Below are 16,076 nucleotides of genomic sequence, written 5' to 3'. Positions count from 1 at the left end.
ACAAATTTTGAACAAATATTAACAGCCTATTTAAATTATTATTAGTGTAACCTTCTCTATCCTCGATTCCGAACCTTTTGCTCTTCGGGCATTTTGAGACCCGGAGCCTCTTACGTCAGACGCTATCCCTAATCTGTGATAAGGTTCACCTCTACTAGAGAAGGGTCGAGAAGAAAATTGAGATGGATGCGGAGAAGACATTTCCACGAGAGTCTTCAAGAGGACCCAAGGTGACGTCATCTAGCAATTCTCACCCTCCCTTAATTGTGTTAATCATTATTATCTATCCGTTACTATACGATTGGTTGACCGATAATATCGAGTTTGCTAATGTTCATAACTGTTAAAGAAAAATGTATTTCTCTTTACTTACAAGTGAAATGTATTAAAGTGTGCATTTCTTATACATTGATAACATTATTACCCAGGTAAAAAAATTTCAAGTAAAAAAAATGATAAAATTTTTCGCGCCCAAAAAGTGGCCGACAGAAAATCCAAGTAGTGAACATAAGACCGAAAACTATCGAGGCCAAAATTCGGCTGATAATGAAGCCTAAAAATAGCCGAAAACTTGGAAATTTTTTGTTTTATAATAAATTACTTGAAATTTTTTTAAGTTCTATAATTTAATCAAAAAAAAAAAAAAAAAAAAACACTACGGACGCAAATAGACCGAATCAATTTATCAGCAAATTTTTGACGTTTTCCGCCAACATTTGGCTTTTTCTGTTGGATTCTTTATGTCCAAAATTCAATCTTTATTCTAATATAGATTTTATTTAATATTTCTTTTACTAAATTTCTGTTCGAAATATTATTTTGAACAACTTTACATTTAAAATGTAGTCTATATTATTTACGCTGAGTTCAAAAAGTGTATATGTTTACTCGAGAAAAAGAAAACTGGTATGGATCAAATTTTATGACCTTAGGTACTTGGGTTGATGAGAAATTGAGGCCCATGTTCCAAGTAAATGCAGGGCAATATGTTTTTCTTCATATTTCACTCATATACAATATAAATATATATTGGGATGGTCGTTAGAAATTAAATTTTTTTAGACTCCCCATAAAAACTTCTTTTCAGTGAAAAAATATGTGGGGAATTTGGTTCTTTCTTATTAAGTAAAAAGAATATGTGCCTCAGGACAATCAAAGTTCATTTTTCGATACAATCGCGTTTTTTTTTTAAATATCTCATGAAATATGCAGATCAAAGAAAAAAATCATAGGAAAATTTTTGTAGGAAATTAAATTTTAAAAAAGTTTTTTTAGTTCTTATCAATTGAGCATTTTAAGGATTACGAATGTTGAAAATAACGTTTTTTTTTTAATATTGACAACTTTGTAACTCGTAACATATCAATCATTAATGCTTCTTATAGTTTCTCTATATGTACTTAGAAAAATGTTATTTTCTATATATACAATTCTACATATATTGAATTTAGACACCTTTGTTATAGAAAAAGAGGAGAGGTTGTTGAACCTCAGTGTTAAATAATATTAAAAGAATGTTAGCCTAAGCTAAATCTCTTAAGATTGAAGACATATCCGAGAGCGCATTTTTTTAATGAAAAGAAATATAGTTGGATTAGCGAGACTTTGCGTTTCGGATATTTTCGGTTTCTACCCCCACCATCTAAATTTAATACCTAAGACATTGCGCCTTTATGGTGTGGGTAAAAAACCGAAGCGCAAAGTCTTGCTAATCCAACTATAAGTTTTCATTAGTTTAATAAATTGATCTGTTTTTCATTTACGATTACCATGCCTAAATTTTCAACATTTTCCAATAAATTTCTATGATTTCGGCGTGATTTTGTCCAAACATTTTAATCCGGGATATATTGAATGAATACGTATGTGCATATAAATACTTCTTAAAAATATTTTACAAGACATAACAGAATAAATATTCTTTTTCGAACTTAGTTAATAAGTTATTTTGGAATCTTTGGCTACTATTGTAGTTACTTAAATGTAAGTACAATACAATTGTGAAAAAGACATAAATTAGGAGAAGCAATAGATCGAGATTGTAAGGATGAATGTAAAAATTGAACAATGAAAATAAAAAGGAATAGAATAAGGTATTATTGGTATTGATTCACGTAACGTGGTTAGTTGGTTCTTGGTACCGCCAACTCGTCGCCATTCAGCTGACTCACGCACACATCCCGGAATCGATAAGAAACAAAGTATAGATTGCAATTGTATGCAGTGAAACCATCTCATTGAAATTATATATCAATGAATTATGTTCCATTGCCAATCCAACTATTCAATGATCAGTTTACATACTGTCAGTATACATTTATATATAAATAGTTTTTTAAATTATACTTTTTATATTTATAGTTATTAAAATGTAAAATATTCCGCATATATTTAAGTGTACTTGAAGTTAGCCGAATATTTAAAGAAATATTATCATTGGCAAAATAATTCACTAAAGACGAGAGAAAGATAAACGTGTCGTAAATATATGTTTATCTAGAAGTATATTTATATTTAATAGATATATGACTGGATGTTTGTCTATGTTGGTATGAATATTTCCGAGGGTATGAGGACGAGGTGATGTATATGTAAGTAAGCACGCAAAACCTTTGGGAAAAGCTTTGGTAGAAGTGTTATAGCAGCCATCGGAAATTGAAACTGACTCGGGCCACGTATATATTTTATTCGCGTATACGTTATTTTCCGCGGTGAAATATAAATTCAAAATCACAGTGTGAAATCGTATTTTTTAAATTTTAACGTTTACGCCAGGTGATAAAGTACGATAAGGTGAATGGATTGTGATAAGAATTATATAATACGGAGATATTTAATACGATAAATTGTGTTGTGTGTATATATATATTAATTTATTAGTCTGTAAATGTTATTTAATTAAATTTCATGTGTTGTTTTTTATCACATTCCATATTATTAGATTTCTAGGTCATTCTGTCAGCTTAAATATAATATTGGAAAATTTTAGTCATAATATATGAGATTATCTGGTGGTATTATAACTTTGCCTTTGATGACGATTAATGATCATTAGACTGGGTACATTTATAATTTTTTACATGTCTGTCATTTGTCATATATTATCATTATTATTATTATTATCATACTGAGTAAACGTTGAGAGCCAAATGTTCATCAACATTTTCTTTTAACATAAACATAAAACGTCATACTTAATTTCATTAATTTGCTTCCATTCAATCGTAAAGACTGCGGATAAAACTTTTTTATTTCTCAATTTTCTATAATCACTTTTTTATTTTTATAATTATAGTCTCATTTAAAAATAATTGCAACTTTGAAGTACGACACTGAAAGAAAATATTTATTCTGAAGAAATTATGTATTTATTTTGAAATTTTGAATTAGGGGAGGGTGGGGCAAAGCGGCCCCCATGGGGCAGAGCGGCCCCCCTGAAATTTTGACCAAAAAAAAAATTTTTTTTTTTTCGACTAATTACTATAAATCCGATATGTTTGCGCATTTTTACCCCTACGCATGACATTTGGGGCAAAATGGACAAGCCCAAAATTTTGAAAAAGTGATTTTTTCATATTTTTATCGTCAAATTAAAAAAAAATTATTATAATTCCACATTTCTAGCCCTACGCACAACACCTGGGGCAAAATGGACCAGCCGAAACTTCCGAAAAAATTATTTTTTCATATTTTTCGGCCGTTTCTCTGTAAGAGGCAAATTTGGTCACTAAAAATTTATAAAAATTAAATTTTTTTTTTTAGTTGATAAATTTTTGAAATAAAGTAAAATTATAGAATTGATTTTTTTTTTTATTAAATAGCAATTAGTAATTAAGGTAATCGAGAATGAACGATTTTTCACGCTTTAAAAAATTTTTTTCGAGTAATATAAAACCAAAAATAGTTAGCAAGAGTAAGAAATACATTCTTAATGACGAAAACAATTTAAAAAAAAAAAAACGAAAAAAAAAATTTTTTTTATCACTTTTTGAAGGGGGGCCGCTCTGCCCCACAAAAAAAAAAAAAAATTTTTCAGAATTTTTGCAAAATGTCCATAAATTTGTTCGAAATAGGACAAAAGTAAAGTGATCATATGGTTGAAAGCCACAAAAATTAATAATTGGCTTAGGGGGGCCGCTCTGCCCCACCCTCCCCTATATGTATTTATTATTTAAATATTTACATTTAATGATGAATTACATGTTTATTGTTATAAATAAAAAAATTCATAAATTAATTTAAATAATTAAACTTGTCATTAATTATTCATTACTACTGAACCGTATCACAGATAATTTATTTGCGATTATCTTCGATCAAGGAAGTTAATTTTTTTACAAAAAAATGCTTCCTTCAATTTTTAACAAAGGTCTTAATTTTAGAAATCAAACAATTTTTTCAGTTAAATCAGTACATGTTTTATTCATGAAAGAGAAAAGGAGAAGTGGAAGGGGCTCATCAGCTCTAAGAAAAAATTTCCGACGGTAATTTTTATTTTTTCCAGTTGCTGATTTAATCTGTGATGTCAAAGTGACCCAGTCATTGCAACAACAGAAAAAATTGGAACCAAAATAATCATTTTTCCTTATCAAGATTTTTTTTTTAATTCTAAGGAACCCTAAGGGCCCATTTTGACACCTCCCTTATTTTCAAACTTTAATATCAAATGATTACTTTATATCTAACATAAAATAATTTGTTAGTGTAAAAATATCTGCTCTTGATAAACTGCAAATAATCAAGCAGTAAAAACAATTTGTTGTAACAATAAAAAAAAAAAAAAAAACAATAAAAGTCAAGACTTTCCGGAAATTATATCTCAATGTTACATTGATCAAGTCCAAGATCATGCAATTGATTGAACAATTGACAGCTGATATGATACTAAAGCTACATAATAATAAATATAAGAATTTAAAAATATGTCCGCACAAAAATAATCATGATGATCTGAACAGAAAGAGTGAGAAGTAATGTTACGTAAAGTATTTGCAAGTCTGCGTTAAATTTACGTAAGCCACTCATTAAGGCTAAACTTTTACAAGCAGTAACATTTAATATTTAACGTACATAAAAACCCGACAATCTGTCTACTTTATCGTTATCAGATATCATTAACACCAACATCAAAATTAAAACTCAAATTTAGTAAACCTCTACTACACAGCTTTAATATGTACATCTATATCGATATATTCCAAAGGAATCAAACGAAACTGAATTTTTTTATAATAATAATAATAATAAGCATACAGTAAATATATTTCGTCGGCAATTAACTCCAATAACACAAAGTTAAATCTAATCATGTAATTCCCACAGCTATATTTTATTGGCTAGACTCATATTAATACAGAGCAGCACATGTTCCGTTAAACTAATACTATTACAAAAATATCGCGTGCTCTTTACTGGTAACTGCTGGATCGAGAATGTATATGTACGTCCATATATACATATACAAAACACAAACTTATGAAAAAACACACACTTTCTCAACTGTGCCAAGTTCTCCGTAGACTGTAGGCCTCGTGTCGGTATAGATAGAGCCTCCAGTCCGAAAAGGGGCCAGTGTAAATCGGCCTTCTGTCCGTGAGACGTCGATCGTTCTTATTATCGTCGTCGAATTTACTTCTGGTGCTATCATCTCTTTATTTACACCAAATTTTAATTATATCAAATATAACATTTATTATTTTTGACAAATATCTAACATTTAAATACTCCAATTTATCATATCGTAGAAATACGAATACAAATAAAATCTATCAGTAAAAAACGTGCTGGCAGTTCTTTGTGTTTAGATCGCTTACGGTCTGTGGAAAAAGGTAAATTACTTGAGGGCATTCTTATCATATTTATCACCAGTGTATTATTTGTATCATTTTAAATATTTTAAAATAAATGTATACCGTGCAACGTGTTTCGTTCATTCATTTAAATTTAAATTTTCATGTTGATACGCATGTGTAATGGATGTTTTTATCAGATCATGAATGTTATCTAGTTCTAGTTACAAAATTCCCGTTTAAAAAGTTATAAATTTATCAACAAGTAAGATGAACAAGAAGATTTAATAAAATAAAATAGGTCTGTGCCGCAACCTCGTGTACTCAGCTGACGCATATCGGAGCTATTTCTGGAACTTTCCACTTCCCCTTACAGCTCAACCCTCGTGTCCTAACTAAACACCGCCTTTACTTTAACACACAACATACATCTTTGTTCCTTTTTTACTTAACAATTTTTACAGCTTTGTAATACTATACTAGGAAAAACTACCACTTCTTAAAGGTAACCTAGAGTTCGAGCCAAAGGTTCAGGATCAGATCCTGTTATAACTATTTACCGTTAGAAATTTTAAGTTAAAGCAGATTATTTTATTTACGGCTAATTTTAAACGTATCAACACATTGTGTAGTTGTTCCAAGAAATAAAATTCAATTCTACTGCATTTAACATTTAACATATATTAAATTTTCTGGCCTTGCTCTCCTGATAATGCTCTTGACCGAGTTTGTTTCATATATACAAACTTAAAATTCAAACTTGTTTACTTCATATTCAATAATTACTTATACAAACATATATACATACATTAAATTCACACAAATTACCACGTGGTTTCAAACTATTTACTCAGATAAAAATCTTAGAATATTATTTTCTTAATTGCAATTACTTTGAATTAATATAATAATCAACATACATAAATAATTTAAATGATACTGAATTTAGCGGACGTCTAATAATTTTTGAATTTTTTTTAAAACGATAAATTATAAAAAAATAAAATATTTTAAAAATTGCACCTGCAGCTTCTTCAATTTTCTACATGTGCATATTTTTAGTTTTTTTTTTTTGTAATTAATTTGTTGAAAAAAAAGAACCGAAAATTTTTAATTGTCTGCTAACTTCAGGATCATATAATTTAATTACCACAACATATATTTGTTATTGTTATATTTATTATACTAATGCAACAACCGTTTAGCTTTGACGTATAACATAAACTGTAAAATGTAGATAAACTAAAAGCTAACACTGGAATATCCGCACTGCGTCAGTGTGTCATTTTAGATAATAAATTCCAAAAGGATATTGTATTACCACTTTTTATCCTTATAGATTTAACATGCTGAATTTTCACACACACGTATTATTTATAATTACAATAAATATAAATGTGTGTGATAAATAAGTGGTTACATCACTTGAACTAGACCCAATTAATTTTTTTAACCCGCATGCTGTGCAACAAATGGAATTTTATTTGTAGTAATGACTGTAAGCAGTAAAGAACAATTGTGTGGGTAAATATTTCCTTAGAGATAGAACTTGTAATTAATAAATAAAACATTTAATATGATAACAGTAGACATAATAAATTAATGAAACGTTTGTAACAGGAGTTGGGGTAGATAAATATAAATTGTATTACTAAGATCAGCTGTAATTTGTACGTAATGTCAGTACTATAACTGTTGATATGATATTACTCCATTACATTATCACTTATCACTTTCATTGAATTTTTTTATTTGTCTGATCCCACGTCATCTTTTGCACTTATGTTAGTTATATATATTTTTCAATACTCAGGAATTCATAGGGTATCATATGTGAATGTTTACATATATTTATGAATACTTGTCATATAAATATATGTAAAATTGCGAGGATAGATGAAAACATGTCTATGTATATGTATGTAGGTATGTATGTATGAATGTATGATGCCACCGGAAACATGTAGATCTGGCAACGTTGTATCACTTTGCATTGCTGTTCTATAATCAGCATACGATATTGCACTTTTCTTCTCTCACTTTAAGAAGCCGTCTCACTCGTTTAGACTCTTATCTTTGCCTGCCTTTACTTTGTCTGCCTTTGCTCTGAGTAGCCAATCGATTGCAGAAGCTAATCTACCTTGTTCAATTTATACATCCACGTATTACTGTTTATTTAAATATTATAGAACCTAATTCTAAAAATGAATTAGTGAAATTCACTGGAAATTCGTGGATAGTCACTATTTCTACAGCTATAATTTGACCAGTGGTATACTTATAGCTTGTTCCTGGTGCATATTCACTAATTTGCAGTGAATTTCACTCTCTTAAATTTGAAATAGTGAAAATAGTGACTATTCACTGCTTACTAGTGAAAACTATGTCACTAATTCAAATAGTGGTATATTTTTCACTGAAAATCAGTGACTATTCATTGCCAAATAGTGATTGTCACGTGATTTGCACTAATTCGTTTTTAGAGAGAATAGATAAAACATACACTGTAAAAAATTTTGGTGTAAAAATGGACCCCGAGAACGATGTAAAAAATTCTCGTTGTCAATTAGTCACCCGTGTAATCTACTTTTTTTACACTATTCCGTGTTACTCGTTATAGTTTTGATTAATGAGCAACAAATGACATTGAAAATTTTTAAATACTTAATCAATAACTGTATTAACTTTATTTAGATATTCAATATTATTTTGAACATTTAAATATTTTTTTTATTATTTTTCGTAACGCAAAATTATCATAAGTTACACATTTACACGCTTGACGGTGTAAAAGTTTTTTAATTCACACCACCTAAATTTAACACGATATTTGGTGTAATTTTCACACCAGAATTTTTACACCGAGTCAAAAAATTTTTTACAGTGTAGGCAACACCTTATTTATTTGAATTTCCATTAAAAAGCGTTCTTACTTTTTTCTCTCATACCCAAATGGGCGAACGGTATTATCTTTGTTGCACTAATACAGTAAACAGGAACTATGGTCGAGTTTTTCTCTTAAACAAATGAATATTATCAAAAAATTAAAGCGCACTTCGCTAGATTAGACAGTAGTGCATCAAAGTGCAATCTGTAGTTTGCACTTAGAGATTTTGTTTCCGAAAAAAACTCAGCCGAAAATATCTGATGACCCCTTTTACCCTAGTGAAAAAATGATATTTATTACAACCTTAATTTATAGCCGTCTTTCATAAAATTATTTCCTCGAATGAAAATTCTTATTATGATTTATTACTTTAAGATGTTTGTTCACAAATTTAAATATTTGTTCAAGCTTTAAGGATTTTAATTTCCCTTGAAAACTTTTAACGTCCGTTGAAAATGAACTTGAGCGAATGATGAAATTAAATATAAATTTAATTAGTATTTCAAAATTAGTTGTAATATATTATTTTCTTTTTATGATTTCAGATCTGATTAAATTTTATTTTTATGGCTGGCATACGGGGCTAGTAGGCCCTATAGTTTATTGAGTCGCACGTGCGATTACACAGCCCGTAACCGATGAGTGTTAGTATAAATAATACTAAAAATTTAAATAATCTCAATACCTTGAGGGAAAATAAAAATTATGATGTAAAAATTTATTTAAGAATGTCATCACAAACGTCATTAAAATTTTATTGTTATTTTTATTATTGTAATTATAATACTATGATAAAGTAATGATGATTACAATTGAAATAACTTTATATAGAGATAAATTTTATGGGTCATCGGTATTTCAATGGCTTATACTTATTTAATATTATGAGTCATATCACGTCAAATACACAAATGAAACGCGTGTCCGTTTCTTATTGTCCCTTTAATTTATTAATAAGTTTAAGTGAGGTGCGGACATGCGATCTATTTGAAGGAGTGATAACGTGACTCAAATTAAGTCCAATAAATGCCGACGACATGCAGACACAAGACACCCTGTTACATATCGAGATAATAAATATACTCTTACACTTATTTCTTGCAGAGTTATATTTTAAGTTGATCATAAAAATTATTTACTCTCAAGGTTTTATTCAATAACTATATATATAATTTATTTATTTAATTAACTTGTTATTTATTTATTTTAATAACCAGGTTAGATTGACAGGGGGTCATATGGTGAAGCAGAGGCGGTTTATTGGTAATACTAATAACAAAATGATAAATATACGAGAAAATTTATTAGGCATGATCTAGATATTTGAGTAATAAATAAATAATAAATATTGTTTATAACTATAAATTTTGAGCTAAAGGAATATTTAACGCTGAACAAAATAAATATTAAATTTTTCATAAGGTATTTTTATTTTGTCGTGTACACATATTTACGGAAGTGGATTTTTATGCATATATGTGAGTTTTAATATAAAAATAATAATAATAATGGTAGTATGGTATAGTATAGTAGAGTAAAAAAAATAAAAAAGTTAAAAATGAAATTTTGCTAGAAGGCAAGTAAAAGGCACTTACATTACGTGGTGGCATACGTAGGAGCTAAATCTCATTGTCACCGGAGGTGAATATTGAGAATTTTCAAAGGGTGCTATCATCATCACTGCCTACATCTTTGAAAGTATTTTGTCGAAAAATAAACAGGAGAAAGAAACTTCCTACGTTGTGATTTTGACGAATAGTCAGTTTTTCCATACAGATGAAAAAAAATATTGTTTTTATGTACATAAGGCTCGATAAAGATTTGTAGATGTGTATATAAATTTATATATAGATATATGTAAGCTTGTGATTGATTTTGTGATCTGGAGTTTCATTGAAACAAACTTCGAGATTGTTTTATTTTATAAAGGTTTGTTCATTTTATTTTAATTAATTATACTTATCCACTAAATAAATAATGATAAAAAATTGTTGGTTTAGTTTTTAGGTTTACGAGACTGGATAGTTTAAAAAAAAATAAGTTTGCAAAAGCCAAAGGATATAAGTGATATAAAAATATAATTCAGTATTTAATTAGGAGATTTCAAGTTGGAGATTTTAAAGATTATTATTAAATAAATAAATAAAAGTCTACCAGAATATTTAAATTAAATAATATATAGATAGAAAACGTACAAATATTGGATGGTTTAAACCATCAACATATTTTTTATTTCTGGAATTTTATTTACTTATGCCGTCCAGGCAGTGTTTCATCATAATGGTAAGTAACATTTAGTATTTTTTATTTTATCCTTTCTAATATTGATTCCATGCAACATTTCAATTTTTAAATATAATATAAATAACATTTAATTTTTATTGAAAATTATTTAATTATCGACTGTGAAAAAATTATTTAAATTCACGGTGACATTGAACAGTCTGAAAATTTCAGTAGAAAACATTTAATTATTTTTTACGTAAATATTTAAAAATGTTATTGATTTGACGGTCGTCAGTTTGTCAGGATTTAAAAGATTTTTTATTTATTTTTTTGTTCTTTAAAAAAAAATTAAAATTCAGTCAATTAATTTTAATTAACAAGTTGAACTAAAAAAATGACAACGAAATCGTACATGAAATATTTGAACATGTCTCTGTCTTTCTTTCTCTCGTAAGTTGATGAGAATGCCGACGGGGTCACGTACAAGTGGAAATTTCCACTGCCCCACGCAACTTGCGTTACATTCAACATGTGTATATATGTGTAAACATATATATTTACATTTATATGTGTATAAATACCAGTATGTTCCTCAGTGAAAAGTATGTCCACATATATATGTTCAGTACATAGTTGCTGTAGCTTACACACGATAAAGTTAACATGTATTTGTATGTCTGTTATTTAAAAGGACTGAGCAAGATTAATTAGTATGGAGTAGACAGAGTAATTAACTTTATAAAAGTTTATTGTAGATATCACATTTAATTTATATTAAAATATATATTTATAATAATAATAATAATAATAGTTTACATGATGTTAATTATTATGATGAGTCACTAATTAATTGTCGAGATAAATTTGAATGACTTGAATATGAATACGTTTAAATTAATGAGAATAATCAATAAGAAATTGAGAGATTTATATGAAGATGAATATATATATATTTGTATACGAGAGTTGTATATTAGCCTTGGAAAATGACATTAAATTTTCATTAGATTGAGCGAATCAAGTGAAAATTCGTTGCACGATTTACTCTCTGTGTAATTTAACAAAGCACATACAGAGCGTTACTACTCATTCCCGCTTACTCGACGTAATATTGTCATCCAGTGTCGAGAACAATTTATCGAATTTATGAATACGTCGCGATCAATTGTTATTATATTCAATGGGAAATTAATTAATTTTAATTTTGAGTCAAATGAACTAAAATATAATACATATTGTGATTAATTGGATTGCCGACAATTTCATAACTAAATTGCCTTTTTTTTTGTTCTGATAAATTGGATTTTTTTTTTTTTTAAGAGCGGTCATTATTTTATTTTAATTCGTCGAATGGACGATTTTATTATGCAGATTTCCCAATCAATTATTTATGGCTTTTATATTACCTTAAAATATATATTTATTGCTATTAAATGATTAAATTCATTAATGAATTAATTTAAAAATAAATATGGAAAAAGTAGAGGCGATAAAATTATTTGATGGATATTTTAAATTTTGACTATCAGAGGAAGAGTGAAATAGGAGGCGAGTGTTCTATATAATATAATAGAAGACGCGGTGCTCATTAATAACGCGAGAACTAAGCGTAAACTTGCAGAGAGTGGCTACAGGAAATCGCTATATAGTTTATGGTACACGTGAAACGAACTTTACTTCGGCTAGTCGATTAATCTCATCCGGTTAACGCTCGGACGGATTTATAACGAAAGTAATAGAAAGTGTCGTGGTGCCAAATAAAACCACGTTAAATAAAAAATAAAAAAAAGATGGGAGGAAAAAGAAGTGGGTGATGAATGGCGAAAAATAAAATTTTATTTTCAACATACCGTCGAGTTATTTTAATTGATATTTTATTATTTTTAGTATTGTAATGGCCAATAACTTTTCTATTATAATACGATATATATGTACATAAATATTAGGGGCGGAAAGGGGACGTTAAAAAAAAAAATTGTTCTAGACTCTAAATACTCTCAATCTTTTTTGCTGTTTTAAATACTTGAAGAAAATGATAAATTTCTTTATTGTCATTGAAAATTTTTTTTCTTCATTTTTTGATAAAATGAAACGTTTTCAAAAAAACGAAACACATTTTTTTTTTTCACATTTTTAATAAAATTTTATAAATATAGTAAATAATTTTAAAATAAATGTGCAAATAAAAAAATTTTTACAAAAACAAATTTTGAAAATTTTTAATTTTAAAATAAAAAAAAAAAAATTATGATTCAAAACCATTGAAAAAAAACTTTTTCATCTAAATGTTCTGTATATCTCGTTTGGCCCAGTCTTTTCTATATATAATATATACATTTAAATACATCATATTTTTCTCTTTGATATTTTAACAAATTATATTTTATTTATAATAAATGCTATTTAATGAAAATATTATTTTTCACCGTAAATCATACATACTAAATAAAAAATTAAATGTCAATAAAATATAAATACATAATTAAATATAATGATTCGTTATTTATATTTTAAATTATTTATCATCAAATTTAAACGAACATACAATTTAGTGAATAGTCACTCACATTTTTAAAATATGTATTTAAGCAATTGAATGCACTTGAAACTCATGCACTCTATTAATTAAAGTAATTGTGACAGTAAAAAAAAAAAAAAAAAAAAAATGCAAACATACATATATTATAATTTTTATAGTATTTTTTTTAAGGTCAGACGTTTATTTTTATCCTAAAATAATAATAACACTACAAGTGACAATGAAGTATCATTTCATAGGTCTTATGAGTTATAAAAAAGTCAACGAGAATCAATGAAAATTATAACACATATCGGTGATATATTGAAATATTTTATAAAGTCTTGTCACAGTCAAGCGATGTCAATCGTTTTTACTTATGATCGGGGTATTATGATTCAATCCTGCTCGTTATATTCAATTTATCTCGTGTGTACAATAGCAAATAAATAACCCGCTTTAAATTCTTTTAACAATCTCATATTGATAATAATTCAAATTGATCAATCGATTTAATCGTTTATTAAAATTAATTCAATCTATAAATACACGGAAAAAATGAACTGTACAAATTTAAATTTATTGTCTATGCAGGAAAAATTAATATTTTAACTTTAAAAATCGTAATTTAAACATGAAATTTATTGTTTGGAATGTTAAAATTTCCTATATTGACACCTAGGTTCCGGGTTATAATTTCAAACATTTGTTTTTTTTTTTTTTATGTAGAATAGTACATTGTGTGACAAGGGATGAAAAAAAAAAAATTCAGACCCGGGTGAAGTTGACATCACACGGAGTCTGAAATCGTGTTTCATTCGGAGTTACACACACAGTAAAAAATATTGTGTAAAATCAACACAGTTGGTGTGTTAAAAACGGTTGACACGAAATTTGTGTTGAAATTTCGACACAAACTTTGTGTAACCCCTTTTTAACACAAAGATTATGTTGAAATATCGCCACAAGAGGGCGCAAAGAATTCCACAGTAACACACAAAATGTGTTAATAAAGAGTGTATAACACATTTTTTATGTACAAAAAGTGACACAAACTTTGTGTTAGTTTAACACAAACCGTTTTCGACACAAATACACAATATTTTTTACTGTGCACTAGATTTTTCATGATTACCTGGCATCGAAATTTAAAGTTTCAGTGTTATGTCAGCAGCCAGTCAGAGTAGTATATTACACACCCTAATAGCCAGGGTTGCTTAGCAAAAGTTAACTTTTCAATTTTCCGTCCAATTTGGGAAGTAAGTTTCAAGCAAATTGAATTCCAAATTGCTGAACAAATTGCCATTCAATTTAACCGCAAGTATTTGTCAATTCTTATAAATCTGTTTGTTGACTACAATATAAAAGTCTAATACTGTAAAAATTGTCGAAATATTAACCGAAAATTTTTATTTGCAACTTTTGCTGTGAATTTGTCATCAAATTCCGGCAGCAAACTTCGGGTAAATTGAATTTCAAATTGCCATCAACTTTCGGATAAAATGGCTATTAGGGCATCTAGGGAGGAAAGTAGGACATTCCGACCTGCGTGTGTAATTGCTTACCCGAGCCGAAGGTAAAGGTGGCAAACACGCGGATTGGGACGTTCTACCTTCGTAGTGTGTATGCGATTTTTCACCAGGCCTGCACCTGAAAGTTTAAAATTTTTCCTCTGTTTAAGGGGAGAATGTCGCATGCCCTAAGTTTTATTATTTGTTTTCTCATAAAGGGGAAGAACAATTTTATTCCCTCTAAACAGGGCAGAAATGTAATTTATTGGCGCAGGTATGGTGAAAAACAAGTTAATTTAAGGCCAATGGTGTGATCAACTGTTGGAGGAAGCGTAAATTGTCATTTGCAATTTATAATTAAACAGAAACTACAAATACTATTTATTATTCACACTAATTTTTATAAAACATGATCACAAAGTCAAAACTATCATTTACGGAAATAAAATTAATGGTTTGAAATTAAATGACAAGTATCAGAGTTTAAATTGCAAAAACCTTCACTCAGGTTTGTTTTTGCCCACTAACTGGAGGCATTCACAATTTACGCGTTTATTGCTAATGTTCATTCGCAGCATTGGACTGAAATTAGCTTGTTTTGACTGGCTGTAGAGACACTGAAACTTGAAGCTTCGATGCTGGTATCATGAAAACTTTATTAAAAATCGAGTAAATATACCCCTATAGATTTTTATTGTTTTATTCAATTTTTCACATTTTTAAAGTCAATTACAATCCAAATTTTTTATTTGCTCATTGAAAAAAAATAAACAAATAAAATCCGCGAATTGTTTGCTTGTTAAATAATAACAAAAATTTTAATTTATTTTTTAAAAATGCTGAAATATGTATGAGTCGATTGTTTGGATTAGGTAAATTCTATTTAATGAGTTTGGAATAGTACAGTGGCTTTGTAGGTTTTTTTCTCCATTCCCAATGTGCGGAAAATTCATCAGCTCTGATTTCATCGTACAAATTAATAACAGGGTCGTTATTGCTGATCTCTGGCAATAAATTTGTGAAAAAAATTCTTTTATTAAATCGTTTGTCGATACTACGTATCCTTGCTAATAGATGTCGTTATATCTCACACAACAATAACCCTGGCTATTTTTATTCACCATTCAATTATTCATTTATATTAT

General features: G+C 28.2%; 1 protein-coding gene across 4 annotated transcripts in view; it reads left to right on the top strand.

The window, feature by feature from the left end:
- The first annotated feature begins 5,579 nt into the window (after positions 1-5,579).
- LOC130663262 (multidrug resistance protein homolog 49-like) overlaps positions 5,580-16,076 on the top strand; it is a 45,161-nt gene continuing 34,664 nt past the window's right edge. For 2 of the 4 annotated variants that reach the window (XM_057462390.1, XM_057462383.1), the window contains exons 1-5: positions 5,580-5,828; positions 9,222-9,320; positions 9,894-10,154; positions 10,250-10,605; positions 10,677-10,959. The gene's annotated coding sequence lies outside the window, so the exon portion shown is untranslated. Of the gene's footprint in view, positions 5,829-9,221; positions 9,321-9,893; positions 10,155-10,228; positions 10,606-10,676; positions 10,960-16,076 lie in introns of all 4 variants that reach the window. The other 2 variants (XM_057462385.1, XM_057462384.1) reach the window with 2 other exon arrangements.

The sequence above is a fragment of the Microplitis mediator genome, chromosome 2 (genome assembly GCF_029852145.1).
Source record: "Microplitis mediator isolate UGA2020A chromosome 2, iyMicMedi2.1, whole genome shotgun sequence".
Classification (NCBI taxonomy): domain Eukaryota; kingdom Metazoa; phylum Arthropoda; class Insecta; order Hymenoptera; family Braconidae; genus Microplitis; species Microplitis mediator.
Note: the sequence above shows the minus strand (reverse complement) of the source record. Positions and strands in the feature narration are given on the sequence as shown.